We start from the raw sequence: 17,900 nt of genomic DNA on the forward strand, positions 1-17,900 counted from the left end.
TGAGAGAAGAGAACAGTATAGAGCTCAATTGGTTGACCAAGGTGTCAAGATGAGGAAAAGAGGACAGAGTGGCTAGTGCAGGAGAGATGGCCTGTGAGAGAATTGCAGGGTCAAAGGATTGGAGGTCAAGGTGTAGACAAACAACAGAACAAGAAATATTAAAACAAAGTCAAAAGATTGAAAAAGAAGGAGAAAATAATATGTGGTATCTCATAGCTAAACAACTGCCCTGGAAAATAGATTAAAGTGAAAAAAATTAAGAATTATTGGGCTGACTAAATTTCAAGACTAAAAAAAAAGAAGAATCTAGACATCCTGTTTCAAGACATTTTAAAAGAAAACTGCCCAGATCTCTTATAACAAGAGTGCAAAGTGGAAATAGAAAGAATCCAGTGCTACTTCCTGAAACCTTAAAATGAAAACTCCCAGGAACTTCACTAGCCAAAATCCAGAGTTTCCAAGTCAAAGAAAAAATATTGCAAGCAGCCAGAAAGAGTTCAAGGACTAAAGAGACATTCAGAGTCACACATCACCTGGCAGCAACCTCCCTGAAAGAGCAAAGAGCTTGGAATAAAATATTTCAGAAGACAAATGATATAGGCTTAGAGTCAAGCATTACTTACCCAACAAACCTGAGTATAATCCTACAGGGAGAAAATATGAATCTTAAAAGAAATAAAGGACTTCTGAGCATTCCTATTGAAAAGATAAGAACTGTGTAGGAACTTTGAAGTTCAAACATAGGAGTGAAGAGAAACATGAAAAGATAAACATGAATAAACAATAAAGGACTAAATAAGGATAAAATGCTTACATTCTAATGTGGGAAACTGTATTTTTCCTCAGAATCCTATCATCATCAGGGGTCATAGAGGGAGTTTAATTAGACAAGTCCTGGGAGTGTTCTGTTATAATTTGATGATCTTAAGAGAAGAATAAAAAGGGAAGCAAAGAGAAATACACTGGGAGTATGAGGGAAGGGAAAGGAAAGTTAGGGAAAATTATCTCATATAATCAGTTTGTGCAATTAGACATCTATACAAACAAGGAGGAGGGAGGTGAAAGGTCAACACTTGGACCTGACTCTCATCTGAATTGGTCAAAGGAGGAAAGAATATACACACATAGAGGTGAGTAGAGAAATACTGTTTCCGCAACCAGGAAATAGGAGGGAAAAGGAAGAAGAGGGAATTAGAGTAATGGCAGATAAATGGAGAGATTACTCTGAAGCAAAACAAACTCTAAGGATGTACAAAAATAATTACAGCTCTTTTTGATGTAACAAAGAATGGTAATCTCAAGAGGTGCCAATAAATTGGGGGATGGCAGAGCAAGTTATGGAATATAAATGTGATGGAATATTATTGTTCTGTAAGAAGTGGTGAAAGGGATAGTTTCAGAGAAACCTGGGAAGACTTATATTAACTGATGTAAGGTGAAGTGAGGTCCATTAGAACAATTCATACAATGACCTCATTATGATAAAGACAAATAACTTTGAAAGAATTAGGAACTCTGATTATAATGTCCAACCATGATTGCAGAGAACTAATAGTGAAACATGTTACCCACCTTCTTATAGACAGGTGAAGGACTCAGAGCACAGAATTTGGTGTGTGTTTGTGTGTGTTTGTGTGTGTGTGTGTGTGTGTGTGTGTGTGTGTGTGTATTTGGACAAGGGAAATGCAGAAATTTGTTTTGCTTTGCAGTACATGTTTTTGTATTGTCAAAAAACAAAACAAAACAGGAGTTGAATTTTTCTTTTGTTCTTAATGGGGAGAGTGGTAGGAGGGAAAGCAGATTTTTTAATTGAAAAAAATATATAATTAAAAAAAGATTATGTACTGCATTGTAAACCAGTGCTTCCCAACCTATGTGCCAGGAAAAGGCAGACAGAAGGGGAAGGGAGGATATAGGGTTTTTTCAAGGAGTTCTCAAACCCATGTATACACCAAGAATTGCAGAAACTACTGTCGTGTGGGAGCAAAGATTTTTTTTTTTTAATATTTAGAAAGAGGTTCTTCTCAAAAACCATTTTTGTAAATTCTTTTGGTAACTTTGGATATTTAAAAAGAGTTCTTCTTGAAAACCACTACTGTAAACACTCTCTATTCTCCTCTGCAATGGAATGAAGGCCAGATTTTAAATCAAAGGACCTAAGCATGCATCTCAGCTTTACCACTTGCCAGCTTATGACTTTGGGTAAGTCCCTTAATCTGTCTAGACCTCAGTTCGAAAAATTAGGGTCTCATTCAGAAAATGAAGGAGTAGGATGACTTCTAAGGTCTCTTCCAGTTCCAAATCTATAATCCTACCACCCTGTGACCAATTGAGACTGAATGTAGCATTCAAGGGTAGCACTGCCCCACTGGACCATTCTTAGTCAAGTTGTCCCTACCTTTGACACCTGGACATTCTAGCATCACAGATTCTTTCAGCTGAAAGGACCGTAAGAATATTGAGTACAGCCTTCATTTTATAAACAGGAAAACCAAGGCCCAGAGAGGTGATATAATTGACTCAGAGTCACACAGCAAATTCATTGCAGAGACTGAATTAGAACCCGGATCTTCTATATTCTTGTTAATTGCTCTTTCTATCATATCTGTTTTCCCATCTGCTTATGCATCTAGCCTTATAACAGGTATCTGAGTCACCAGTCTTACCTGGGGCATCCTTCTGCCAGGCCCATTCTCTTATCCAAGAATACCTGTTCCTACTGCAGAAGCTATCTCCTTATACCAGAGGCTTCCTACGTAGACTAGATGGGGGTAGTATATACAGCATATTCTCCAACTTGATCTGCTTATACCCTATAGAACTATACTGCAAGAACCATAGTACTTGTTATTAGGTTTCTCATGTTGTTCCTTCTCCCTTTAGGCAAACAGTTCTGGGTTCAGCTCCCCACGGCAAAGAACAATTATAAGAGAATTTTTTTTTTCTATCTAGAGGAACTGAAATTTTTATCAGAGTATTTAGAGTTAGAAGAGACTTCAGTGATCAGGGGGAGGCAGCTAGCTGGTGGATCGGATGACATCTTTGTTAAAATCTTATACCTGTGTTTCAGAGAAATCCAAAAAGACTTTTATGAACTTATACAGAGCGAAGTGAACAGAACCAGGAGAAAAATGTATACAATAAAAGCAATGTGATAAAACAAAACAAACAATATCGGAAGAACTAAGAATTCTGATTAATGCAATGACCAACTACAAGTACAGAGGATTCATGATGAAATATTCTATCCACCTCCTGAAAAAGTGATAAAGTGAATCAGAGAACAGATTGGGACATATAATTTTTAGGAAATGGCCAATGTGGGAACTTGTTTTGCTTGATTATATTTATTTGTTACAAGGAATAAAACAATCTCATCCCATACACTTATGAACTCCCAAGACCCTGGGGACATCACTCTCTTTCTGCCTTCGTTTCCTCATCTGCAAAATGGGGGAAATAATAGTACCTACCTTACAGGTCTGTTATGAGAACCAAATAAAACAGAATATGTACAATCCTTTGCAGACCTCAAAGAGCTATGAAAATGTTAGCTATTATCCTAGTCATCTATTATAACTCCTTCAATTTACGGATAAGAAAATTCAGGCCCAGAGAATTTAGATGATTTACTCAAAGCCACACAGGCAGTAAGGAGAAAAGCTTGGATTTGAATCCAGGTCCTTTTATTCTTTGGAGTCTTGAAGACTTATCAGACTTCAGGTTTAAATACTCACCTAAGAGGTAAGGCCTTAAGTCATTCATTCCCAGATTTAGGCCCAGAGGAGTAAATGAGTTATTGAAATGAGTCCATATGCAGTCAAGTAGTTTTTTACTCAACAGGTATTAGTGACAACTTGACTTGCTTCTATGAGGTAGATTTATTTTTTTAAAAGTCCTAAATTCATAATCATTCAGCAAGTAGAAGTTGTTATGAAGTTATGTTATGGAGTAGTTATGAAATGGTTCCTGCTTATGACCCCAGGTAGAGAGCAAAATGAGTTATTTAGCATTTAAAGCAAATCATCCCCAGATATGTTAAGAAAGATTCCTGTTTCTGTGGTTCCCATTTTGTGCCCTCATGTCACAAACAAAGGGACACCCAGAAATATAAGGACAGAATAAAACACAGATATTTATGAAAAATTATATGAGACCTGGCAAATTTTTAAGAAAAGCACAAATAGAATTCCAGTAATAAAACAGATTACCTAGCTTGTCCACTTAGATGGAAGTCATCTCTCATGGTCTTACAGAAGAGAACTGCAAATGTGGCCCACACCAGCTGCTGCCTCAGGACTATCTACTATTTCCCTTCTCTCTTCATTCTCTCTCCTTGGAACCCTGGGTGAAAATTGCCTCCCACTCCCCACTCCCTTGTCCAAGGGCTGATCACCTTAGTTTCTTCTCTTCCCAAACTGGGAAGAACTTCAAGTCTCAGGGGGTGTCTTGTGTCCAGCTTGGCATAACTAGAAAGTTCAATTCAGAGTCAGGAAAACCTGAGTTCAAGTTTTACTTCAGACACTTACCAACTCTATGACTCAAGGCAAAGGTCATTTAACCTTAGGTGTCCTAGGCAACCATCTAAGACAATAATTTGCAGGATAATTTCCTGCCTTTGTTAAAGGGAGTTTGCTCAAAGGGTATTCCAAGTTACACCAATAAGTTCACTACACCAATACTAGATCAAAAAAGTGTTCTTAATAGTACAACTTCTAACATGTAAGGAGGTGATAATTTTTTTTTTCATTAAAAAGGGCCCATCAAACTCATACTCCAAAAACTTGGAAACCATTGTCTTACTCTATTGAAAGCTAGTATTTTGAAGACTAGTAACTGTGGTGCGCTAGAGTCGGAAGACCTGGGTTCAAATTTCTCCCCTGGTGCCTGCTTTGTACCCTTGGACGCATAGCTTCTCTGGACTTCAGTTGGACTAAATGGACTCTAGGGTTTCTTCTAGTTCTGGCTCTATGCTTTGTGATCCTGGGACAGCTGGCTGAAAGGAAATGGGACACAGCTAGATGCCTGGGAATATGGGCCCAGGCACCAGAACAGGGAAGACAGTTCCTAAAAGGAGGGGGAGTGGGAGGGAGTGCCAAAGTCCTAATTGCTCCTTTGAAATTTTGTCATGGGTAAGCCCAGAGTGACTAGATCTCTCTTTTCTCCTGGAGACACCAGGAAAACTGCTTTCAATGCTAAATACCCAGGTGCCAGAAAGTAAGAAGAGAAGAAAAACAGCTCCCTGCCCCTCGGGCTGGAATGTACACTTGCAAATAAAGGTTAGCCCCGCTGACTGCCTGGTTGGCCTGGACTTTCCCACTAGGTGGGAAGATGAATGGAATCAGTGCCCTTGGTGCCCCGCTCGGCCCATAGCAATCATTGCTAGCCCCTCCTGAGCTCAGAGCCCGGGGGCCAGGGGCTAGAAAGCCTTGCCCCTGCTTTCCCATCAGCCTCCTCTCCATGTGGCTGACTCATCTGTTCATGGCTCTTGGCAGCTCCCCCTGGCAGCTGAGGATTCTGATGAAGTCATCACATGCTCCTGAAAATGAGGTTTCCAACAAAGACCTGGAAGGAGGAGGCCGAGGATGGGGAGTAGAAGAGGAGTCAAGGTTTGTGACGGGGTGGGGGAGGAGGAAAAGGGGGAAATAAACTTCAGTTTGCTGCTAGTAACTTATAATGAAAGGCTTTTTTTTTTTTTCACTTGAGTACCTAATAAATAACTTTTTATTTAAAGTTTCCAAGGACTGGCTGAGCAATGCTAAAAGACTTCATTGCAGGAAATGAGGTTCTCAGTAACATGGGCCCAGTCACAGGTGAGTACCAGCCTCTGCGCCCAGACGGTGTTCAATCAGTGGCAGAGGTTGACTGATGAGCAAACTGAGGAACTGACTGCTGACTGAACCACTAGCCGACTGATTGGCTGACTGTATAAATAGAGTTGCCATGGAAACCTAAGAGTTCTGCTCAGGGGCCCTGAGGGCGCCATACTAGAGCATTACCTAGGTTCTAAGGCTCTCAGGATGAGGTTAATTCCCAAGCTTTTCCAAAGGCTTCACTTAAGGGAACTTGGGATCTCCTAGGTCTCTAAGCTGTCCTTAGGTTGATCTGTATAGAAATCTTAAGCCCAAATTCACATCATAAACTGTGTGTCTTGGAGAGTAGGCTGGGAGTTTGGCATGGGAGGTCAGCACTGGGTTGGTCCAATGGCTCTTCTAGAATCTCCCTAAGACATCAAACTCTAATCCAGAGCAAAAGTTTGGTACCTCCCCCTTTGAATTCTCTTGTGCTGGACAACTCAAAGGATCACAGATTTAGAGACACAAGGATCCTCCAACCTACTCGTCTTAGAGATGAGGTAACTGAAGCTACACTTAGCTTGTGTAAAGTTGCATGGCTATAGAGCATAGGAAACAAGGTTTGAACTTGGGTCTTACTGAACCTAAGTCTAGCCTGCTACACCATCTAACCGCCAGAGAGCAGGATTCTGAAGCAATGGATGAGAGCTGCAAAGAGACTAGTTTGGGTTTTATGTGAAGAAAAACTTCCTAACAATTAGAGTTATCTATAAGCAGAATAAGCTACCTTGGGAGAGAATAGGCTCCTGGTCCCTGGAGGTCTTCAAAGAAAGCCAGATGACCATCTGTCATTTATGTTACAGTGGGGTTTTTTATTTTTCAGTATGGTTTGAACAACATGGCTGCTGAAGTCCCTACCAGCTCTGAAAATTTTGTGAGTTTGTGGAGACCTTTGGAAGTGTCCCCGAAATGCCCAGCACTGTTTGATCCACTGTTGTGGATACAGGAGAAATATATGAGCCATGGTCCCTACTCTCAAGAAACTTACAATCTAACTAGGAAGGCATATCAAACCATTAGAAAACACTAAAAGACAGTGTCTACTCAGAGGCTGAACCATAAGGCACAAACTGGGTGGGAGAGCTGAAAGAAGGGAGGAATTTTGTGGGCTAGGACACAGGTTCCCAAAGTGGGTGATACCACCCCCTGGGGGAAAATAGAGCAATCCAGGGGATTAGTAGTAGTCTCAGGTGCAATTGGAGGGGGTTGAATTAAAAATAAGGGGGTGGTGGAAGCATAAGGAAAAAAGAAAAGATAAAATTTTGAAAAACCATTCATACATGTTTCATCCATTGTGTAACAGAGTTAAGTCATAGTGATTACATTATTTTCCAAATAAACACACAACATGCAAGTTATAACCAATCAGTGGTCAAATCCACCAACTGGTCTTAACAAGCAAGTGTTGGCAGGCCAGCATGTCATGCATTGTTGGGAAGTCCAGCATGCATTGACAGGAATATGTGCATGTAATGACTTGTTTACAACATGATACTATATGGTTTCAAGATGCAATATTGCATCATCAAAACTTCAATGCAGGAAAAAACCCACAAATTTACAATTAATTATTAAATATAAGATGTCATTTTAAAAATATATATTTTATATATTTTTTGAAATTATGCACATTTCAAAAAAACATTAAAAGGTTAAAGAAAGTAGATTTCTAGAGGGGCACTGAGTAATTTTTTTTGAAAAGGGGGTGATAGGCCAAATAATCCAGGGAACCTCTGGCCTAGAGTAACAATGGGCGGCTAGGTGGAACAGTAGATATAAGGCAAGACCTGGAGTCAGGGAACATTCACCTTTGTGAGTTCAAATCTGGTCTCAGACACTGTGTGACCCTGGGCAAGTCATTTAACTCTGTTTGCCTCAGTTTCCTCATCTGTAAAATGAGCTAGAGAAGGAAATGGCAAATTGCTCCAGTGTCTTTGCCAAAAAAACAAAACCCCAAAAAACCCAAACCCAAATGGGGTCACAAAGAATTGGATGCAATTGAAAATGACTGAACAACAACAAAAAAGAGCAACAATCATAGCCATAATAATAGCTAACATTTACATTTTACTTTAAAGCCTGCAAAGCATTTAATATACATTATTTCATTTGATCCATACCTGTGAAGTTGGTACAACCTCCACTGGGGCTCATAGGGACGCCACTGAGCAATCTTCTTAAAACTCTACTCCCTTGGCACCCATGACCCTAGAAATACTGTGATTCTCCTGTCTTTCTAGAGGTATCTAGGTAGCACAGTGGATAGAGTGCTGGCCTAGGAGTCAGTAAGACCTGCGTTCAAATCCAGCCTCAGACATTTACTTGTTGTGTAATCCCAAGCAAGTCACTTAATATGTGTCTGCCTCAGTTTTCTCAACTGTAAAATAGGAATAATAATAATAATAGTACCTATTTCCCAGGGTTGTTGTGAGGATTAAATGAGATATTTGTAAAAGCATAAAGCCTGGCTCTTATAATAAATGTTTGTTTCCTTTCTTCCCTCTTTTTGATTCCCTTGCAGCCTTCCTCCACTTAAATCCAATTCACTTGCATGTTATGGCATGTGATGTCATGGTCTTCTTCAAGAACAAAGGACAAATAACAATAACAACCCTTCTAGTATCCCTTAAACTATGAGAGTAGAGAGGTAACACAGTAAAGTAGAATGATCTCTGAGGGACAGTTAAGTGGCACAGTGAATAGAGTGCCAGCCTTGGAGTCAGGAGGACCTGAATTCAAATCCAGCCTCAGACACTTACTAACTGTGTGACTCTGGGCAAGTCATGTTACCCAGATTGCCTCAAAAAATAAAATAAAATAAAGAGCTTTGTATTTAGTGTCAGAGACCAAGATTCAAATCTCACCTTTCTCACTACTTGAGTGACATTGGGCAAGTCATTTTTCTCAACTGTAAAAGTCAGTTTCCTCATCAATAAAATGAAAGGGTTGGACTCAATATCCTCTGAGGTTCTTCTAGCTCCAAATCTATGATCCTGTGACATCCCCCAAGGCTCAGTCTTCCTCTCTACATCAAATCATTTCCTCAGGGAGAATGTCCATTTGTGGCTTCAACTCTCACTCCTCTGTGGATCACCCTGACCAACCCTTGACCTCTCACTTTCTCTCCAGTCCCCTAACTGGGTTTGATCATAAGACATCTCACCCTGCATATCTCCTTGACACATGAAACTTGCCCTTTGAAAACCAAGTCCATCACCTTCCTTTATAAAAAGGCACCCTTTCACAACTTCCCTGACATCAAGTCAGCCCTTAAGAAATATATCTTTGAGTCATGGAATCAGGGAATCCCAGAATGGAAAAGATTGACTTCTGAAACCAAGTAGGGTCAAAACATCTGTGACAAATAACTGTCTGGCTTCTGCATAAACACTTCTAGCAATGGGGAAGGCAGTTCATCTAGCCCATTATTGGACAGCTCAGAGGGTTAGAGAAAGGTCTGTCTAATGCTGATCCAAAATTTGCTTCCCCATAACTTTTATCCATCAGCCTTAGTTCTTACCTACAGAGCTAACAAAGAATGAATCTAATCCTTTTGCCATGTGGCAGTCCTTCAGCTATATGAAGATAGCTATCATGTTCAGCCAAGTTTCCTCTTTTTCAAATTAAATATTCCCAGTTCCTTCAATTCTTTCTCATATATCATGTTTTTTTAAATTCCCTAATCATTCTTACCACCTTCCTCTGGAGAGGCTCCAATTTGTCAAATGTTCCCCTTAAATTATAGCACTTAGAACTGAATTCCATACTCCACATGTGTCCTGAGAAATATAGAGTACGTAGGACCTTTTACCTCCCTTATTCTGGATACTGTACTTCTATTAATTCATCCTGAGACTGTATTAATTTTTGTTTTGGCTACTTTGTCACACTGTTGACCTATTATAAGGTGATTGCAGTCAACTAAAACTAGAATCTTTTTCATAGGCCGTGCTGTTAAGCTAAATTTTTGCTATCCTTGATTTACAAAGTTGACTTTTTGAACCTCCGTGAAAGACTTGAAATTTCATCTTGTTAATGTTAGTCTATTGTTCCAGCCTGTTGAGATCTTTCTGGATCTCATTTTTGTCATCCAACTATTATTTTCAGTTGTGTGTCATCTGCAAATTTGATAAACATGTCTGTCTTGTGTTTTTTCAAATCACTGCTAAAACTATTGAACAGGACAGAGCCAAGGACACAGCCCTGCGTTAAAGGACTCCCATCCAGGCTGACATCAATCCATTGATCAAGGGTCCTTATTCAACAAGCTATGAACCCACCTAACAGTGCAATCATACAGCCAATGTTTCACCATCTTATCCACAAGACAAGCACAAAAGACTCTATCAAATGCGATGTTGAATTGCATATGTAATATACCCACAGGATTCCCTTATTCAACAGGAATTCTAATAACTATCAAAAAAAGAAAGTGATATTTATTTGGCCTGATTTGTTCTTAGTGAATCCATACTCACTCCCAGTGATCACCATTTCCCTTTCTAAGTGTCCCCAAACCATGTGTTAATGATCTATTCTAGAGCTTTGCCAAAAGAAGAAGGTGATGTGATTGGTCTATGTTCAATTCACCTTTCCCCCTTGCCTTTTGAAAATTAGGACATTCTCTGCAATCTCTCAGAACCTGTCCCATTGTCCAGGATTCCTCAAAGATTAATAAGAGTCATTCTGTGATTATATTTGTAAGTTCTTCCAATAATTCTCTGGAATGTCTGGGCCTGGAGACTTGAACTCATTTGAAATAACCAAGTGTTCTTACTGAATTGTCACCTATCTTAGAGTTCAATTCCCTATTAACCATGCTTGTTCTTCTCTTTCCAGTTCAATGTTCATTCTCAATCTGCATGATGGTGATGGAAGTGAAATATGAATCGAGTGGATCTAGGTCTCCTTTCATTCTGTCACCTGTCATCAATATACCATCAGTCCCCAATTGTGGTCCTATCCTTTCCTGGTCCTTCCTCTTGCTCTCAGCTAGTGGCTGGGAAGAGATGGGAATGTCAGAGAGGCAGAGGGATTTAGCAGAATCTCCCCAAAGCTAGCTGCTAAAAGATTTGGGCTCAGTCCCCACTCAGTCTCAATACTTGGTCATGTTTATATTGCTGGTCAGACAGGCCTGAGTGTGTCTACCCAAATGGGCTGTGAGATGCTTGTTCGGGTTTTAGGTTTTGTCTACGAATCGTCTGACACCCAGAGGAGACTGGCTAAGGGCTAAGCATCAGGCCACCCAGCCTGGCCCAGACCTTCTCAGCTCACCCAAGGATGGGGAAGACAGAGACTGGACTTTCAAAAACCGCCATTAGACATGCCTGGTGTTCTCTACCGGAGCTGTTTTCTGAAGCCAGGCTCCTACTTAGTCCCCTTCCAGCCCTTTGGGATTAGGTTTCTGTTTTTCTCTTCCTGCAGTAGCCTAAACCCTTCTAACCCTCCACCTGCCTGGCTCATCAAGTCTTGTCCCTGGCCCCCACATAACCCCTCCCCCCTCTCCCCTAGTTCCAGATGTAATGACTTTAGCAGCATATCCCCTGTGTCAGTAGCAACTAGCTGCAGGGAGACTACCATGGCCCCATGCTCTTTAATCAGCCTCGATGGAGGACTGCAAGTGATTCACTCATGTCGGCACCGGGCAGCACAACAAACAACAGCACTCCCGCAAATCACTTGAGCAGAGAGATGTTGGCATGTTTCTATAGCAACTCAGGAAAAATATTTCATGCAAAAGTCCATCTGCTCTAACATAAAGGGAGTCTCAGCCAATAATCCAGTTATAAATTAATCTTAATTTGCAAACTTCATTTTTACCAAACCACGAGAAGAGAAAGAAAAATCAGAGCATGAGACAATGGAAAGGCAATTATCGATCTCAGATTGTCAAGTTTCATGTTGTCAATGAATCAGCCGTGAAGCATCTGTTTAGGCAGCAGTGACGGGACAGTGTCAAAGAGAGGTGAATGGCAAAGCTCATGGAGATGTGTGTTTTTATGAGTAGTTATGGAGTGGACACTGTCGAAGTGCGCTCTGGCTGCTGGACAGAGAAACCAAACTTTCTGTGTTGTTGAGAGGCATTGCGAGAGGTTAAGCCAAATTCTTTTATTTATTTTTTTAGCTCTTTTCTGATGTTCTTATAAAGAGTTACTTATATCGATTCATCAGTATGAAATGCTTTGTAGAGGCTATCAAAGTGGAAAACAACAATGTGATAATTTGCATTGTGATACTTTTTATTTTATGCCTTGTCAACACTTCAAAGTCCACTAGAGCTCTTGCTGGGAGATCTGGGACTTTTCATGGAGCACTTTGTATCTGTGCTACAAACAATCTGCAATTTTAGATTCTCTTGCACAACTCACCCTCTGGCTTCAGATCTTTTCTTTCCCTTTTTTTCCACCCCTCCCCCTTTGGTTCTTTGCTTTCTATGTCTGCTCTAACAAATTCGTGTGGGCTGGGGTGGAGGGGAGGAAAAAAAGTAAGATACACAATAGGGACTGGCTCCCTTTTTCAAGGAAGCATTTAGTCTCCTAGCTTAGAGTCATCTTTGTCACCTAAGCCCGTACAAAGCATTAGTCCTTCCCTTAGGCTCTCAGGTGGAATAGCTAAAAACCATCAATAGCTTTAGTCCAAACCTCTCCTTTTACAGAGGAGGAAAATAAAGCTGGCAGAGCGAAAGTGCCTGTCCAAAGTCACATAGGGAAGTAAGTAGGATACCTGACATTGGATATCCTCTGACTCCAAATCCAGGATTCTTTGTCCTACAGCAAGCTGCTACCAAAAACGAAAAAACAAAAAACAAGCAAACAAAAAACTTTAAAAGATTTCACTGAGTGTGGGAGAACCAGTTGGTATATTATCGTGTACAAAATGTCTTTCAGCATGAAGATGAGTATGGTCATGATTTCTGTATCCCAATATGAATTGTCACCATCAACCTATCACTTTCCCAACTAGAACCCCTTTCCAGAGGAGAAATCCTTAGCCCAGCCCCAAAAGTCAATATCAGATATGATTATGGCTTAGATTCCATCTCCGCCTGGAAGTCTTCCCCCACTGCCCCAGTCCACATGGGTTGATTTCTTTCTACTTGGAACACCTAGATCATTCATGGTCTGCACACAACAGACAAGCAACAAGAAATCCTGCATCATTCTCCAATTGCTTCATGCTAATCTTCTTACTTCTATGAGTCTATAATCTCCTGGAGGGCAAAGTACATGTCTTTTGTTCCTCCTGAACTCCCTCCAGCACCTAGTCCAGTCCTGGACACACAGTAGACATTTTAAAAATCTTTATTAACTTGATTACACTCTATTGTCTAGAACTCCTGACCAACAGTATCATAGCATCATAGATCTAGAGCCAGAGGTGACCTTGAGTGCAGACTTGGAATCAGAAAGATTTGAGTTCGAATCTTAACTCGGACATTTTCTAACTGAGAGCTGGAGCTCATTTAATCTCTATCTGCCTCAGTTTCCTCCTTTGTAAAATGGGGAAAATAATAGCACCAACCTCTTAAGATTTTTGTAAGGATTAAATGAGATAATACTTATAAAGTGCTTTTCAAACCTTAAAACTTTATATAAATGCTAGCTGTTATTAGCCATTAGCTCTGCTATTTGACAGACACACCTGAGGCCCAGAGAGGTTGAACAATATGCCCAGGGTCAGACAGGCAGGAAGTGTCAGAACCAGGATTTGAAACCAACTTCTCAGGCTCCATATCTAGTGTTCTTTCTGCTGTACCAGGCTGAAAGAGGGCAGAGAATACAACATCACTACTTAGGAGAGAGAGACTAGAATTCCACTAAAATGGAAAATGAAATAAGAAGAGAAAGAATTGAGCAAATGAATCAGATCTTTAGAATCCTGTGTTGGGAGATCTCTGATGCCCTAAATATACAAGCACCCTCTCTGTGGGATGAAATCCATGCAAAACCTTGGTCAAGGATCCCACAACCCCAGCTAAGGGACAGAGGACCCTCTCTGAGAGAGTGACTCTATCTGGAATCACCATCCAAGACTACAGACCTGTTGAGTTGTAACACTGGAATCGTAAGTCTTGCAGCTGCAGGGAGAGGAGGTAGAAAACCGTCTGCTAAGCACATTTGTGAGAAAAACCCCACTGTGTCCTCCGCTGCGGGGCCATCAGAATAATTAGGGATGAGTGGGTCAGGAAATTTGACTCAACAAACCAGTCCTGGGTCTGGCCAATTTTTTTTTTTTTTGAGCATTGGAAGAAGGAAAATGCCTTTCAAATGCAGACACATTACAGCATTTCGAAGAGATGAAGTTCCAGGGCTGGGACATTATTTAAAAGACTTTTGTAGATTGGTCTGCAGCACATGAATGAAAGGATTTGGATTTAGTGTGACACCGTAATCGCTCACATGAAGCAGTTGCATGATGAACCCCAGCCTGGTGGATAAGGCCCATGGAGGGTCCCTGAGATGGGCTTGGAACCTACCAGCAGGGACCTGGGAAGCTGGGGAGGTGAGGCCAGGGCCTCTGCTGACCTCTCCCGCCCCTTCGCCTGCAAAGACGGCCTCAGCTGATCACTGCTTAACTGCCCCGTTCCACCCAGAAGCAGAATTTTCAGAGCACCGCAGGAGACACTACTCATGATCAGATTGAGAAATGCCAGCAATCTCATGAAGAGCCCAGAAATTTCCTAGTCAGCTCCTGGCCAAAGAGATTTGGCTTCAGTCAGCAAAGCCTTGGCTAGGCAGTGAAGCTAAACGCCCTCACCTCCCCCTCCCTTCCCCTCCAAGTCTCAGAAGGTTGCCCTGCCCATAACTAAGATGGAGAAGTTTAGAGGAGGTGTAGGAGACAGGCAGCTACAGACATAATTATAACTAGAAATATCTGCATCCAGGGCAAGCAGGACGAAAGAGATATTGCAGAGGAAAAGAGAAGGTAATGCAGATACCTCAGAACATAAGGAAGAAACTCACCTCAGCACAGCACTGGGTAGCTTCCTATTCTTATTAGTCTTGCTAACGAGGAAAGTGTTAGAGTTGTTTCTTTCTATTCCTGAAATACTATAAATGCTCTTGGCACCCTCCAAATTTGGTGCCCTCTAAATTTATGATCATGAGACATAAGAAGTTCTCAGATCTTTGATCAACAACCTGGGCACTCTCACTGATAATAGTAATAATTTTTTAAATTTTGTGTTTTTTTGTTATGTTTTAAGCTCTGAATTGTCTCTCTCCCCACTTCACACTAGAGAAGGCCCCCATCTGACACATGTTTTATATATGCATATATGTATATATATACACTATACACACACACACACACACACACATATACCTATATGTATATAAAACTATACTATGGCTATAAAAATATGCATACCCTTTGACCCAGCTATAGCACTTTTAGGGCTATATCCCAAAGAGATGATACAAATGGGAGAAGGACCCATACGTACAAAAATATTTATAACAGCTCTTTCTGTGGTGGCAAATAATTGGAAATTGAGGGGATGCCCATCAATTGGGGAATGGCTGAACAAGTTGTGGTATTTGAATGTAATGGAATACTGTTGCGCTATAAGAAATAATGAGCAAGTGGACTTCAGAAAAACCTGGAAAGGCTTGTGTGGATTGATGCAAAGTAAAGTAAGCAGGACCAGGAGAATGTTGTACACAGTAACAACCATGTTATGAAATGACCAACTTTGATAAACTTAGCCCTTCTCAGCAATGCAAGTTTCTAAGACATCTCCAAAAGTCTCACAATGGAAAATGCTAGCCACATCCAAAGAAAGAACTACGGAGTTTGGATGCAGATCAAAGCATACTATTTGATCTTTTTTTTCTTCTGTTTTGTTTTGTTTTTTTCTTTTTTGTGGTTCCTCCTATTGATTCTAATTCTTCTTTACAATATGACTAATGTGAAAATATGTTTAATAGAAATGTATATATAGAGCCTATATCAGATTGCACACAGTCTTGCGGAGGGAGGCAGGGAAGGAAGGGCAGGGAAAACTCAAAAGCTTATGGAAGTGAATGTTGAAAACTAAAAATAATTAATTAAAAATACTATGCATATTTCTATTCATCAAGCCTTTCTCTGGATGATAATCATAATAATACAGCAACCTTTATGTCAGAGACACTAAAGACCTCAATCAGAACTTTTTTACTGTTGGGGGTTTTTTGGGGGAGGATTGTTGTTGAAGAAAGGAATTGTCATACCTCCTAGATATCATATTTATTAGCTGTGTGACCTTGGACAATTCACTTTACTCCCTCTGGAACCAGGGTTTCTTCTCTGTTAAACAGGGCTAGTAATGCTTGCACTACTCATGCTCACCGACTTGTGAGGAAAGCCCTCGGTAAACCTTAAAGTATTAAAATGGGAGCTGTTAGGAATATTCTCTTGGCTCTACTCCTAAGACAGAGAACTAAGGAAATCACTCTACTGAGCAGGCCTACGCTTTCTCCCTTGCAAATCATCTAGCTGTAAGAGAGCAAAAGAAATTCAAAATACCAAGAACAGGAAATGCTATCAGATGCCATCAGTGATCACAACTTGGAGACTCCACTTTGAACGCCCCAGAGTCCCTTACAACCCCATAGGGTTAGCTTGAATTCAGCTGCACTGACATGCACTGATCTAGGTTTCCACTGTTGTGTCACTCTCTGGGTCCCAGGTTCATCTTCCAAAAGTGACCTCTGTTTCTCTCCACCTCCACCCTTAGCCCTCATAATGGTGGTCCTCAATTACACAGGAAGATTCCTTTTCACTCTTAAAAAAATTTTGGATTGGCGGAGATGCCTGTGAGGAGGGCTTTAAACAGCCACGGTGCCTAGCCGAAATGGCATGATTCTGAAGCCCCGTTCCACAAAGACTGGCAAAGATGAGTTGCCACATGGTTTAACCAGCCAGCCTGGAAGATCAGAAGGCTAAAGGCCATCAAGCAAAAGCACGTCAAATTGCTCCTCGCATTGCATCTGGTCCTATCCAGCCCATTGTGAGGTACCCTACTGTCCAAAGCCACACCAAAGTACACGCTAGTAGAGGATTCAGCTTGGAAGAGCTTAGGGTGGCTGGTATCCATAAAAAAAGTGGCACAGACCATTGGTATCTCTGTGGACCCTCATCACCGAAATAAGTCTACAGAGTCTCTCCAGGCAAATGTGCAACGGCTGAAAGAATATCGTTCCAAACTGATCCTCTTCCCAAGGAAACCATCTGCACCCAAGAAGGGATATAGCTCTGCTGAAGAACTCAAGTTGGCAACCTAGCTTACAGGACCGGTTATGCCCATCAGAAATGTCTACAAGAAAGAGAAAGCTCAAGTCATCACTGAAGACAAGAAGAATTTCAATGTATTTGCTAGTCTTCGAATGGCCCAGGCCAGTGCCCATCTCTTTGGAATCCTGGCAAAATGAGCCAAGGAGGCTGCAGAGAAGGATGTGGAGAAGAAAAAGTAAACAGCCTCTGAGAACTTTCAATAAAATAATACAAAATTTAAAAAAAGTTTTGCTTACCTTTTCAATGAAGGGTGGGGAGGAAGGAAGGGAGGAAGGGAGAAAATTTGGAACTCAAAAATTTTTTAAATGAATGTTTAAAATTGTTTTTATATGTAATGGGGGAAATAAAGTGTTAAATTTTTTAAAAAGTTTATCAGCAGGTTTTGTTTCTACATCACATATCTGCCCGTAATTCCCTAGAGCCCCCGCCCCTTTTAACTAAGGAGAAATAAAGCAGTTATATAGAGAAGAGAATAAGCATTTATGTAACACCTACTTTGTGCTCAGATACTTACTAGCTGTGTAACCCTGGGCAAGTCACTTAATCTTGTTTGCCTCAGTTCCTCATCTGTAAAATTACCTGGAGAAGGAAATGGCAAACCACTCCCGTGTCTTTCTGAAGAAAATCCCAAATGGAGTAACGAAGAGTCAGACATGACTGAAATGACTGAACAAAAACACTGAGTGGTAGGCATTATGCTAAGTGGTCTACAAATATTATCTCATTTGATCCTCACAACAATACTGTGAGGTAGGTGCTGTTATTATA

At 40.8% G+C, this 17,900-nt stretch overlaps 1 pseudogene; it reads left to right on the forward strand.

The window, feature by feature from the left end:
- Positions 1-5,481: 5,481 nt before the first annotated feature.
- On the forward strand, positions 5,482-17,311 carry LOC114027592 (annotated as a pseudogene).
- The last annotated feature ends 589 nt before the right edge of the window (positions 17,312-17,900 follow it).

The sequence above is a fragment of the Vombatus ursinus genome, unplaced genomic scaffold (genome assembly GCF_900497805.2).
Source record: "Vombatus ursinus unplaced genomic scaffold, bare-nosed wombat genome assembly UNPS02014863.1, whole genome shotgun sequence".
Lineage (NCBI taxonomy): Eukaryota > Metazoa > Chordata > Mammalia > Diprotodontia > Vombatidae > Vombatus > Vombatus ursinus.